The 13441-nt window shown below is 55.7% G+C and overlaps 1 protein-coding gene across 3 annotated transcripts in view; it reads right to left on the reverse strand.

Moving 5' to 3' along the window:
• Nucleotides 1-4242: 4242 nt before the first annotated feature.
• Nucleotides 4243-13441, reverse strand: part of LOC100338442 (EEF1A lysine methyltransferase 1) — a 40166-nt gene continuing 30967 nt past the window's right edge. For 2 of the 3 annotated variants that reach the window (XR_011384983.2, XR_011384982.2), the window contains 2 exons: nucleotides 4780-4870; nucleotides 4243-4702 (listed from right to left, as the gene is read on the reverse strand). The gene's annotated coding sequence lies outside the window, so the exon portion shown is untranslated. Of the gene's footprint in view, nucleotides 4871-13441 lie in introns of all 3 variants that reach the window. The other variant, XR_016226810.1, reaches the window with a different exon arrangement.

Here is a 13441-nt window from a genome sequence, read left to right on the forward strand (position 1 = left end):
GTCTGGCTGTGTGTACTTTAGTGCTGGTCCTACAGTGGATTCCCAGAGCAAACCAGGCTGTGCAGTGAAAACTGGCTGCCAAACTGCTGTGCCCCTGGCCAGTGGTGACCCATCCTCAGGGCCCTACTTGGGGACGGTCACCTTCTCCACTCCCCAGGGGCTGCCACCAGAGGGGAGCCCAGCAGACATTCCGTCTCCTTTTCTCCCGCTGTCACCAACGCCAAGTGTGGCTGGGAAAAGGCCATTCTAACAGAAAAACACAGTTTTATTTCAAAGGTAGAATGAGAGAGAGGGGGAGAACCAGAAACAGAAAGGGATCTTCCATCTGCTGGTTCGTCCCCCAAGTGGCTGCAACAGCCAAGGCTAGATCAGGCTGAAGCCAGGAAGGAGCCCGGAGCCCCATCTGGGTCTCCCATGTGGGTGCCAGGGCCCCAAGTACTTGAGCCATCTTCTGCCGCTTTCCCAGGTGCATTAGCAGCAAGCTGGATTGGAAACAGCAGCCAGGACACGGGCCAGCGCTCTGATACGGGGTGCTGGTGTGGCAAGGGGCGACTTAACCCGCTGTGCCACAGCTCCAGCCCCACAGTGTCTTCTTGCTCAGTGAGCCTTGGGGCCTGTGTGGCAGGTTGAGTCGTAGCCTGCAAAGCTGGCATCACTTAAGGGTGCTAGTTTGAGTCCCAGCTGCTCCACTTCTGATCCAGCTCCCTGCTAGCATGCCTGGGAAAGCAACAGAGAAGTTCTTGGCCCCTGGACCCAGGTGGTACATCTGAAAGAAGCTCCTGGCTTCTGGCTTCAGCCTGACCCAGCCCTGGCTGTTGGGGTCATTTGGGAAGTGAACCAGCAGATAGAAGACCTCTGTCTGTGTTTCCTTCTCTGTAATTCTGCCTTTCAAATAAATAAACAAATCTTTAAAAAGAAAAAAGAAGAAATCAGGTCCTTGTCCTCATGGTGGAGACATGAAGCCAATGCCACAGAGACACGGATTTGTAACTGACACGTCAGAGGGGCCCCGGAGGCTCCCTGACTGCCGGGCGGGGCAGGTGTTAGCTGCTGGGGGAGTGTGGGGAAGGGCATCCCGGAGGTGGAACAGTGTTTGTGAAGGGCCTGAGGGCCTGGGCGAAACCCAGAAGGAATACTAGGGGTTACCTAGGGCAGTGGGAGAAGTGAGAGGTGAGGAGGAGAATGGACAATGCCCTCAGCAGGGTGGGTGGGTGGGGTGGGGACAGCCCTGTGGGGCAGCGGCTGGCCAGTGCAGCAGAAGAGGCCAGCAGAGGCCAAATTAAGCAGTCCGCAGGGCCGAGGACTCAGAACGTGGCCTGGAGACGAGTACCAGGCATCAGAGGGGCTCCCTGGAGCCCCAGTCAGAACTCTGTCCGCTCTGACCACAGTGTGCGCGGGATGGGGCCGGTGAGCCTGGCGCAGGAATCCACACCTCACGCTCGTGGGTGGGGAAGGGGCAGCAGAGCCGGGCAAGCTCACAGGTGGACTCTGGGGGTTCCCGGGTGGGTGGGGAACCCGGCCAGCAGCACCCACTTGGAGAGCGAACAGGAAGCAGGATGCTGGGGACGCGCGGAAGGGATGACCTGGAGAGGGAGCTGGACAGGGACACAGGGACACAGTGACACAGTGACAGCCCGAGGGTGCAGTTTCACTAGCTGAAGGGGGGAGGGGAGTGGGGTCCAGCCTGGAGGGTTCTGAGCATCCAGTGTGTCTGTGGGGAGGGGTGGCGGGACCCGCCCTCCCACCCCATCCTCCCCTTGGCCTCTGTATGCTGGAAGCCTGCTCTCAGACAGGGACAGTGTGCACAGCCCCAGGTGAGGCACAGGGAGATGGGGGGGGGGCAGTGTGCACAGCCCCGGGTGAGGCACAGGGAGACGGGGGGGGGGCAGTGTGCACAGCCCCAGGTGAGGCACAGGGAGACGGGGGGGGGGGCAGTGTGCACAGCCCCGGGTGAGGCACAGGGAGACGGGGGGGGGGGCAGTGTGCACAGCCCCGGGCGAGGCACAGGGAGACGGGGGGGGGGCAGTGTGCACAGCCCCAGGTGAGGCACAGGGAGATGGGGGGGGGCAGTGTGCACAGCCCCGGGCGAGGCACAGGGAGACGGGGGGGGGGGGGACAGTGTGCACAGCCCCGGGTGAGGCACAGGGAGGGGAGGACAGTGTGCACAGCCCCGGGTGAGGCACAGGGAGACGGGGGGGGGGGGGGCAGTGTGCACAGCCCCGGGCGAGGCACAGGGAGACGGGGGGGGGGGGGGGGGGACAGTGTGCACAGCCCCGGGCGAGGCACAGGGAGACGGGGGGGGGGGAAGGACAGTGTGCACAGCCCCGGGTGAGGCACAGGGAGACGGGGGGGGGGGGGACAGTGTGCACAGCCCCAGGTGAGGCACAGGGAGATGGGGGGGGGGCAGTGTGCACAGCCCCGGGCGAGGCACAGGGAGACGGGGGGGGGGGGACAGTGTGCACAGCCCCGGGTGAGGCACAGGGAGGGGAGGACAGTGTGCACAGCCCCGGGTGAGGCACAGGGAGATGGGGGGGGCAGTGTGCACAGCCCCGGGTGAGGCACAGGGAGACGGGGGGGGGGACAGTGTGCACAGCCCCAGGTGAGGCACAGGGAGACGGGGGGGGGGGCAGTGTGCACAGCCCCGGGCGAGGCACAGGGAGACGGGGGTGGGGGGACAGTGTGCACAGCCCCGGGTGAGGCACAGGGAGACGGGGGGGGGGGGACAATGTGCACAGCCCCGGGCGAGGCACAGGGAGATGGGGGGACAGTGTGCACAGCCCCGGGTGAGGCACAGGGAGACGGGGGGGGGGGGACAATGTGCACAGCCCCGGGCGAGGCACAGGGAGATGGGGGGACAGTGTGCACAGCCCCGGGCGAGGCACAGGGAGACAGGGGGGGGGGGGGACAGTGTGCACAGCCCCGGGCGAGGCACAGGGAGACGGGGGGGGGGCAGTGTGCACAGCCCCAGGTGAGGCACAGGGAGACGGGGGGGGGGGGACAGTGTGCACAGCCCCGGGCGAGGCACAGGGAGATGGGGGGGGGACAGTGTGCACAGCCCCGGGCGAGGCACAGGGAGACGGGGGGGGGGGGCAGTGTGCACAGCCCCGGGTGAGGCACAGGGAGACGGGGGGAGGACAGTGTGCACAGCCCCAGGTGAGGCACAGGGAGGGGAGGACAGTGTGCACAGCCCCGGGTGAGGCACAGGGAGACGGGGGGGGGGGGGAACAGTGTGCACAGCCCCGGGCGAGGCACAGGGAGATGGGGGGGGGGGGGAACAGTGTGCACAGCCCCGGGTGAGGCACAGGGAGATGGAGGCGGGGGGGGGACAGTGTGCACAGCCCCGGGCGAGGCACGGGGAGCTGGATGAATCTCAGGCAGCATCTCTGGATCTCACACTCGCGGGGGCGGGACAGACAAGAAATGGGCCAACAGAAAGTGGGATGAGCCCAGGCAGGCCCTCGACCCGTCCTCCTGGATGTCAGCGTGAACGTCCGTCTTTCCCAGAGTGCCCTCATCCGCCTTGAGCTCCCCTTCAAACCTCTGAGTCATCCTGGACTCACCCCTTTCCTGCAGCCCCTCGTCCTGACAGCTGCTAAGGGGCTGGAGTTTTCCTGTAAAACAGCCCTGCTCTGGAGGTTAGGGCCCCACCCAGATCCAGGCAGCCCAAGCTCCTTTTGAATTGATGGGTTCCAGTTCCTGTGTTTATCCACCCACTTCCCCGGGGCTCCTGGAGTACTGGGCCAGCACTTCTACCTGAGCGTTGGAGCCCCAGGCCCCAGCTGCCCACTCATGCCAGCTCTGCCCGCTCTCTGCTGGGGCGTGGACCCACGTGCTCTCTGCCCACAGCCTGAGACACTGCAGACACCCACCCGTCACAGGGTCCCAGCTGGGTGCTCCAGGCACCGTCAGCGTGACCTGGAAATTTAAGAAAATACAGAGAGAAACAGCCACGAAAGAGGAAGAACAGGCAGGAGAGGGTGGTGGTGGGTGGTGGGCTGCCCCTCCAACCACCTGCTGCGCTGTTTCCTGGGTATGCTGCGGCTCCCCCCACCCCGCCCCGGCCCCCGCAGGAAGCCTGAGGACCCATCGAATGCACACACAACAGGGCCCACTGCCCCCAGATGCAACCTCCTTTCATTCATTCAGATCAGTACAGCAGCTCCAGAGCCTTGCTGGGCTGGCCTGCCTCCCCACACGCTTCCCTCTCCACTCAGCTCTGCCGCAAGCACACAGAACCCGGTGTGTACTCCTCTTTATTTATTTCATTTTTAAACACAGACATTTATTGGTTGGGGAAAGGGGAGCAGAATACATTAAGATTTGTTTATTTGAAAGGAAGAGTGACAGAAAGAGAGAGGTATCTTCCATCTGCTGGTTCACCCTCAAATGCCCACAACAAGCAGGGCTGGGCCAGGTCCCGCATGGTGGCTGCCTTCCAGGGCACATTAGCGAGAAGCTGGAGATGGGATTCCCCGGATCACACGCAGCAGCTCAGCCCCTGTGCCACCCGGCAGGCCCCACAGTCTCTTCTCTTGCAATGCCTTTCTCTCCTCCAGGAACACTCGTCTGCTGATCCCCACTTGGAAACCAGCTCTAGATGCTTCCTCCGCAGCTGGGATGAAATTAGTTTCCGTCTCTCTCTTGCCTTTATCCTACAAATCCGCCTCCTCCTCTGGCAGCACAGGGTGGGGATTGTGGCCTCCTGTGTGCAGGGTGAAGGGCTGACCAGTGTTGGAACTGCACCAGGTGCTGGGAATCCCAAGGCGGAAAGGGACCGACCTTTGGCGCCATCTACTGGCCAGTGAGGGCTGTTTCAGGTCTCCAGCTGGAAATGGCTTTCGTGGTTGGGAGTCACACTGTTTTATTTCCCCTGAGCAGAATTAGGAAAGAGAATGATGACCATCATTAGAGCTTCACCCTGAAGCCTTCACAGCGACGTTTCCAGCCTTTCATTAGGTGGGAATGCGGCCGAACTTGAAAGGGAAGAAGACTGGAAGGTTAAAAGAAGCAAAATTCAAAGAATGGTGAGAAGTGGGGTTGTGTCCAGCCCTCCCTGCACTCCTTTGGGACTGCAGAGAAGTGGGCACAATGCCGGGGTGGGTGCCATGGCTCTGCCCTCCACTGCTGCTCCATTTCTGTCTTGACCAACACAGATCCACCCAAACAGCCTCGTGATCTGCCAGTGGAAGAACAGGTCCCGCTGGCCCCTTGGGTGCCCAGAGGTGCTCTTACCCTCAGACACCCCCAGGCAGGGGTGGGATAAGTGCTTCAGAAACAGAAAGTGGAAGAGGAATGAGCAGGTCCCTCTGCTTGGCTGGCCTGGGGGCTGACAGTTCCTTTCTGTCTAGTTTAAGCCAGGGGTCACCTGCCAACCCGGCCAGTCGGCCAGGGGCCAGATACCTGGGTGTGGACACCTTGCCATGAATGGGTCACCCTTTCAGTGCTGGCCCCGCTGTGGGTGCTCGGGCTGGGCCTCCTGGCCCTGTAATGCTTGATCCCGACAGCTCTGAACTCTCCTCCAAGCCCTGTTACAAGGGCTTGCCTTCCCCCCGTTCTGCTCACACCCCTTCGCGCCCACAGAACTCCTCCTTGGGAAATCGCCCACCCCTCCTGCAAAGAGCCGGATCAGCATAACGGATGGGAAGGGATATTTGCTTCTTTGTCCCTCTTTTGCTTCTCGGCTGACTCTGGGACAAGGTGTACAGAGGCGGTAGGGATGGGACAGGTGGATCAGGATCCATCTGTGCTTAATTCTACATTCTGCCTCTACAACTAGGGGAAGGCGCGTTGTTAAGTAGAACTGAGCAAGAAGGAGTTACTGGAAACTTCGCACATCGCAAACACCCGTGGTTTTCCAGACTTAGCAAACACCCGTGGTGTTCCAGACTTAGCAAACACCCGTGGTGTTCCAGACTTGGCAGTCACCCGTGGTGTTCCAGACTTGGCAGAGACGCACATCGTGTAGATGTCTCACCTCAGGGATCTTCCGTCTGCTGGAAGATGCTGAGGCAAGTGATGTGCTGCGTGCAGAGCTCAGCGGCCAGTGGAGACAGCGAGTACCAGGTTCAGGGAGTTTGTTTGTTTTTTTTTTTTTTTTTTTTTTGACAGGCAGAGTGGACAGTGTGAGAGAGAGACAGAGAGAGAGAGACAGAGAGAAAGGTCTTCCTTTTGCCGTTGGTTCACCCTCCAATGGCCGGCGCGGCCGGCGCGCTGCGGCCGGCGCACCGCGCTGATCCGATGGCAGGAGCCAGGAGCCAGGTGCTTTTCCTGGTCTCCCATGTGGGTGCAGGGCCCAAGCACCTGGGCCATCCTCCACTGCACTCCCGGGCCACAGCAGAGAGCTGGCCTGGAAGAGGGGCAACCGGGACAGAATCCGGCGCCCCAACCGGGACTAGAACCCGCTAGGCGGAGGATTAGCCTAGTGAGCCGCGGCGCCGGCTAGTTTCAGGGAGTTCTAATCTCCTTGGCAATGTCATGCTCTGGGCAGCAGCATACAGCATGTGGCCTCTACATTCAAAACCCTTTTTTGTTTGTTTGTTTGTTTATGCTTTTATTTATTGGGGCCACCCCCTGCAGTGCCAGCTCCTGGCTCCAGGCTCCTGACTTCAGATTGGCTCAGCTCTAGCCGTTCCTGCCATTTGGGGAGTGAACCAGCAGATGAAAGATTCTCCCTCTGTGACTCTGCCTCTCAAAATAAATAAATCTTTTTAAAAATATGTATTTATTTATTTGAAGGCAGAGTTACAGAGGGAGAGAGAGAGAGTCTTCCATCTGCTGGTTCACTCCCCAAATGGCAGCAATGGCCGCAGCCAGGCTGATCCAAAGCCAGGAGCTTCTTCCGGGTCTCCCATGTGGGTGCAGGGGCCCAAGCACTTGGGCCATCTTCTGCTGCTTTCCCAGGCCACAGCAGAACTGGATCAGAAGAGACACAGCTGGGACTTGGACCGGTGCCCATAGGGGATGCCACAGATGGAGGCTTAAGCTACTAAGCCATAGCACTGGCCCCCAAAACCCTTTCGACAACTTTGTATCATTTAAAAGTGTGGCATAGGTGAGTCTACCTACCACCACATTTCAGAGTTCATCTCATGAATCAAATATTCAAGCTGAAGGAGCTGTGATTCCACCTGACAAGGACATGGAGGACTGACAAGTAACACATGGCACAAAACCCAGGGCTGTTCCCCCCAACTTTTTTCATTCTTCGAGATAATGTGTTTGTGCCTCCACAGTGGAAACAGGAACGGTGTGTTTGTGCAGATCACACGGGGCAGGCATCTGGTGCAGCAGCCAAGACTGCCCACATGCTACATCCCATATGGAACGGAGTTCTACAAATACTCCCAGTTCCAGCTTCCTGCTGGTCCATTCTGGGAGTTTGCAAGTCATGCCTCAAGTACCAGGGTCCCTGCCCCCACATGGGAAACACCGATAGAGCTTGTAGCTCCTGGCTTTGGCCTGATCCAGTGTTGGCTATTGTAGGCATTAGGGGAGCAAAGCACCAGACAAGAGCTCTCTGTCTCTCCGACTTCCAAATAAAAAATAAAACAAAATGTTTATGAAATGGATGTTCACTCCCCAAATGGCTGCCAACAGCCAGGGCTGGGCCAGGCCAAAGCCAAGAGCCCAACCCAGTTGAAGCCTCCCACATGGGTGGGGGCCATAACCACTGCCTGCCAGGTGTGCCTCAGAGGAGCTGGCCTGGAAGTGGAGGAGCTGGGACCTGCCCGTGGCACTCTGATATGGACGTGGACATCCCAAGTGGCATCTTAACCACGGTGCCTAATGCCCTCCCATCTCCCTTTCTTTGTTATTTTTAAAGATTTGTTTTTATTTTATTTTTTTCCCAAAGAAACCATTTATTTAATGAGTACAAATTTCATAAGTACAACTTTAGGAATATAGTGATTCTTCCCATCATACCTGCCCTCCCTGAAGATTTATTTATTTGAAAGGCAGAGTGTCAGAGACGGGGAGATAGACAGATCTTCCATCTGCTGGTTCATGCCCCAGATGGCCGCAACCACCAGGTTTGGGCCAGATTGAAGACAGGAGCTAGGAATTCCATCTGGGTCTTCCACATGGGTAGCAAGAGCCCAACTACTTGGGCCATCTTCCACTGGCGTTGCCTCCAACCCCAATCTTCCCTTCTGAAGCAACCTGCCCATTTCAGAGTTTTCCTCTCCCAAGCTGTAGGCTCATGTGATAGCACTCTGGGGTTCTAAGTGTCAGATGGAGCTTTAGGTCTTGCTGTGACTAGTGCAAAATCTTGTGCATTTTTTAAAAAAGATTTATTTATTTATTTTAAAGAGAGTCACACAGAGAGAGAAGGAGAGGCAGAGAGAGAGAAAGAGAGGTCTTTCATCTGCTGGTTTACTCTCCAGGGGCCGCAATGGCCAGAGCTGAGCTGATCTGAAGCCAGGAGCCAGCAGCTTCTTCTGGGCCTCCCAAGAACTTGGGCCATTTTCTACTGCTTTCCCAGTCCACAGCAGAGAGCTGGATTGGAAGTAGAGCAGCCAGGTCTCAAACCAGCGCCCGTACGGGATGCCAGCGCTGCAGGCAGCGACTTCACCTGCTCTACCACAGCGCCGTCCCCAAATCTTCTGCATTCTCTTCAGCAGAGTTTCTGGTAAACCTTAGAGGTATAGTAGGGTTTTTTTTTCCCTAAATATTTATTTATTTGCTTATTTAAAAGGCAGAGCAACAGAGAGGGACAGATAGATTTTCCATCTACTGGTTAATCCCCCAAATAGCCACAACAGCCAGTTCTGGGCTAAGCCCAGAGCCAGGAAATAGGACTTCATCTGGGTCTCCATGTGGGAGGCAACCCCCTCTTGGACTGCCTGCATTCCACACTGGGTTGCCTGATTAGAGACCTGCCTGCTTTGATGCAGCTTCCAGCTATCATGCCTGGGAAGGTGGCAGATGATGGCCCAAATATGTGGGTTTGGCCACTCATGCTGGAGACTTGGACAGGAGAGCCCAGCTTTGGCCTGGCCCAGCTCTGGCTATTACAGGCATTTGGGGAGTGAACCAGTGGATGGATGGTCTCTCTCTCCAAAATTTATTCACTTATTTGAAAGGCAGGGTGACGGAGAGATCACGCATCTGCTGATACACTCCCCAAATGACTGCATCAGCTGAGGATGGGCCAGGAACTTCATCCAGGTCTCCCACATGGGTGCAGGGGCTCAAGGACTTGGGCCATTTTCTGCTGCTTTCCCAGGCACATTAGGGAGCTGGATCAGAAGTGGCACACATATGGGATGCTGGCACTGTGGGCAGGAGCTTAACCCACTGCACCAGAGTGCCAGAAATTTTTCTTTTAAATTAAAGTCCCTTAGGAGGGGCTGGTGGTGTGGCAGCTGTGGAAACTGATATAGCTCAAAACCGGGGCCAGCGCTGTGGCATAGTGGGTAAAGCTGCTGCCTGCAGTAACACTCCATATGGCTGCCAGTTCAAGTCCGGGCTGGTCCACTTCTGATCCAGCTCCCTGCTAATGTGCCTGGGAAAGAAGCAGCAGATGGCCTGAGTCCTTTGGCCCCTGAACCCATGTGGGAGATCTGGAAGAAGCTCCTGGCTTCAGATCTGCCATTGCAGCCATTTGAGGAGTGAGCTAGCGGCTAGATCTCTCTCTGTTCCTCTCCCTGCCTCTGTAACTCTGCCTTTCAAATAAATAAATAGACCAGAACCAAGAAGTTTGGGTTAACATTCAGGGTTTGCTCCCCTACTTGACTTGTGAGAATTTTTCTGATCAATCAATGGGAATATCTAATTGCTATGCTTATTTTGGAGATTAAATTAGATGAAAAATAGAGAAATCCCTGGCACACAGGCCCCCAAGTGGGAGTTGATCCTGAATGACTTCTGTTGTGTGATGTGAGACCCATCATGTCATGCAGAATCATGGTCACAGCTTCCCAGGAGGGCTGGCACTCCTGGCTATCACAAAGTCGGTATTGTACACCAAGCCTCAGTAACCAGGTGTGGTTTCTGAACTACCAGCAGGGATCAGGAGCAATTCGTGGGCAAGAGCTGGCTCGTGGCGCAGCACGTTGCTACAGGCCACACTGTCAGGAAGACGGCATGTGCAAGGGCCACAAGAGCTGCTTCTTGGGTCCCGGGGGACTGTGTGGAGAGCGAATGGGTCTCAGGCTGGCATGGCCACTGATGAAGTGTGGCCCCCTGTGGAATGGTGCCTTTTCCACACCTGGAGCAGTCACTGTTCACAGAGAGCTGTGAGGACACAGCCTTGTTTAGGCCTGAGTAGTTCTACTGTCTGTAGGAGGCAATGCAGGGTCTCACTTTCCCACAGCTTTTGCAAATGGGGTCTCCCGCCCACTGATCTCATTCTCAGTGGAGGAGGGCAGCTCAGAGGGTGGAGTCAGCTACAGTGTGGTGAAGGCTGCTGTTTTTCTTGTGCAGTGTTGGTCCCTGCCCTACGGATGCTTGTGGCATCAGTACCTCTGTTCCTTTAGGGCTTGCTTCTTACTCATCCTGACTTAGGGCCTCTGCTAGGGTGGCTAATCCTTGTACCTCATTTCCCTCACAGGGTGGGTATCTGTCCCAGAAGGGCCAATTGCAGGACCCCATCCCCTGGCCATAAAGAGGATAAGACAGAAATTGGACCAGCATCCTTCTCTGGCGCTTTTTTTTTTTAATGTTTACTCATTTGAAAAGCAGACCAACATGGGAGAGGAGAAGGGAGAGAAAAAAGGAGAGAAAAAAAGACAACGAAATCTTTCACCCACTGGCTTACTACCCCAGTGTCTGCAACAGCCCAGACTGGGTCAGCCTGAAGCCAGGAGCCAGAAACTCCGGCCAGGTCTCCCATATTGGTGACAGGAACCCAAGTACTTGTGCCACTATTCCTAGGCAAATTATCAGGATGCTGGTTCGGGAGCAGAGGTCCAGGACTGGAACCAGCACTCTGCTATGGGATGTGGGCGTCTTCACCTGCTGTGCCCCAACACCCACCCAGGTGCTGGCACTTACGGGAGATCTGAGTGGCACACTGCACTGGCACCCTCAGCATTCTGAGCCATCTGTTGCTGGGGGGGGGGGTCTCAAGAATTAATTTTTTCCCCATAAATAATGTTCAAGTATTTTATAACTTGAAAAGATGGACTGTCGCTAGTGAGGTAAGGTTCCTGGGTCATAAACAGAAACAGCTTAATGAATGAATGTTAAATGCTTTCCCCCGGCAGTGGCAGACAGGGAGGCTGTCCAGTCGCTTCCAGCAGCCTTTTATTGACACTTGGAGTATAAGGCCTGGAAAGTCCACCTGTGCACTTACTTTCCCAGCTTCTAAAGAAGTCAGAGGGGGCCCTGTGACTGGTCCTGGGCAGTAACATACAAGCAGGAGTCTGTTAAAGGTTTTTTTGCTTTGAATTTGGGAGAGAGAGAGGGAGGAGAGAGAGACATGGATAGGTATCAACTGGTTCACTCCCCAAATGCCAGCAATGGTTTAGCCTGGCCAGGGCCCAGGACCACATTCCAGGTCTCCTATGCTGGTTCAGAACCCACCACTTGGGTCATCACTGCTGTCTACGTTATCAGGAGCAGATCTGGGAATGGAACCCAGGTCCTCTGCCATGGGACATGAGCACCATAACCACTAGGTCAAACGCTTGCCCCTGACATATTTTTATAGGTTGTCTCAACTAACTTGGAGGCTGGTGGAGGTGTAACTGAGTAAAAATTAAATAATGGACTTATGCAAATGTAGTTCTTGTTCTTTCCTAAAATATTTCAACATTCTGAAATAATTTATAAGGCAGGTGGAGTAACAATGGGTGCTGCTAATACCTGATGCTCCTTCTAGGAGCCAGATTTCCTTCCTTCAACGTTCACTCAACATGCATTGGTTCAGCTTATAATATGCCAGGGACTTGGCTAAGCCAGGGGACTCAACACAGCACCCAGTTCCCATTCTCAGCAGCTTACTGTTGGGAAAACAGACACAGGAATAGGTGCTGGCATGGCCTGATGTAAGTGCAACGATAAAATCAGGTTCAAGAGTGTTACAGGGGTGGGGGTTGGGGTGGGGGTGTGGCGCCATGGCGTAGCAGGTAAAGCCTCCGCCTGCAGTGCCAGCATCCCATATGGGTGCCGTTCGAGTCCCTGCTGCTCCACTCTGATCCAGCTCTCTGCTATGGCAGATGGCCAAGTCACTGGGCACCTGCACCCATGTGGGAGACCCAGAAGTTGTTCCTGGCTCCTGGCTCTGGATCAGCTCAGCTCTGGTCATTGCAGCCATCTGGGGAGTGAACCAGCAGATGGAAGACCTCTCTCTCTCTCTGCCTCTGCCTGTCAAATAAATAAATACATTTTTTTTTAAAGAGTGTTATGGGAGCAGAGAGGACCAGAAAGACTTCCCAATGGCAAATGACTGAGCTGAGCTGTAAGGAACAACCTGTGTCAGGGTGGAAGGGCATGGCAGTTGGAGGGGGACATTGGGCAGCTGTTTGTTACTATGACCAACAGCTGACACAGGCTACTGACAAAGGAAGTTTTATTTTGGCTCATGGTTTTGGAGGTTCATAGTCCAAGATCCGGCAGCACCACTGGTCTGGCGTCTGATGAGGGTGGTGGGTGGTGGAGCGTGTGCAGGGGTGGATCACACTGTGAGCCAGGAAGCAGAGAGACAAGAAGCAAGTGGTCTTGTGGGCACTCCTTACAAAGCTACCAGGATTCGTTCATGGGGGCTCGACCCTAACAACCTAACCCCACCGATCACTTCCTGAAGGCCTTACCTTCAGACGCTGTATATGGATTCAGTTTCTACCCTCTCAGCAACATAAACCTAAGACTTTGGGGTTTGCATATCTGATGAGCTGGGGAGCCAGTCATGTTCAGACAACGGCACGGGGACAGCACGGGAAAGGGTGTCAAGGCCAGAAGCAGTGTGGCAGGTGCTGGCATGGTCAGGGCCCAGCTAGGAGCCACAGAGCCGTTCAGGAAGGCCTGGGGCCCAGTGAGGAGAGCAGACGGTAGGTGCAAGAGAGACTGATCAGGCCGAGATCTGTGCTTCAGGTAGATCGTGGTGACTGGGTGGAGTCAGGATTTGAGGCTCACAAGTATGGCCCGGGTGGACCATCAGAAAGCAGCTGCAATGGTCCAGGCAGGCTGGGGGTGGAGTTCTGTGAAGTGGATGCCTGGACACCCAAAGTGTACGGGTTACCATCATGTTTACAGAAGTACGGTTCACAACTGCCAAAATTTGCAATCTACCAAGGTGTCCATCATCAGAAAAAATGTGGCATATATACACCATGATAAATTCAGCTATAAAAATGGATGAGATTCTACCATTTGCAGCAAAATGGATATAACTGGAGGATATCACATTGAGTGAAATTAGCCATACACAGAAAGACAAATACCACTTGTTCTCCTCTTATACGTGGGAGCTAAAATTTAAGACAAAGGTCTGTATCAG

Source organism: Oryctolagus cuniculus, chromosome 20, assembly GCF_051225735.1.
Source record: "Oryctolagus cuniculus isolate XC-2025 breed Fujian yellow rabbit chromosome 20, ASM5122573v1, whole genome shotgun sequence".
In the NCBI taxonomy this organism is placed as follows: domain Eukaryota; kingdom Metazoa; phylum Chordata; class Mammalia; order Lagomorpha; family Leporidae; genus Oryctolagus; species Oryctolagus cuniculus.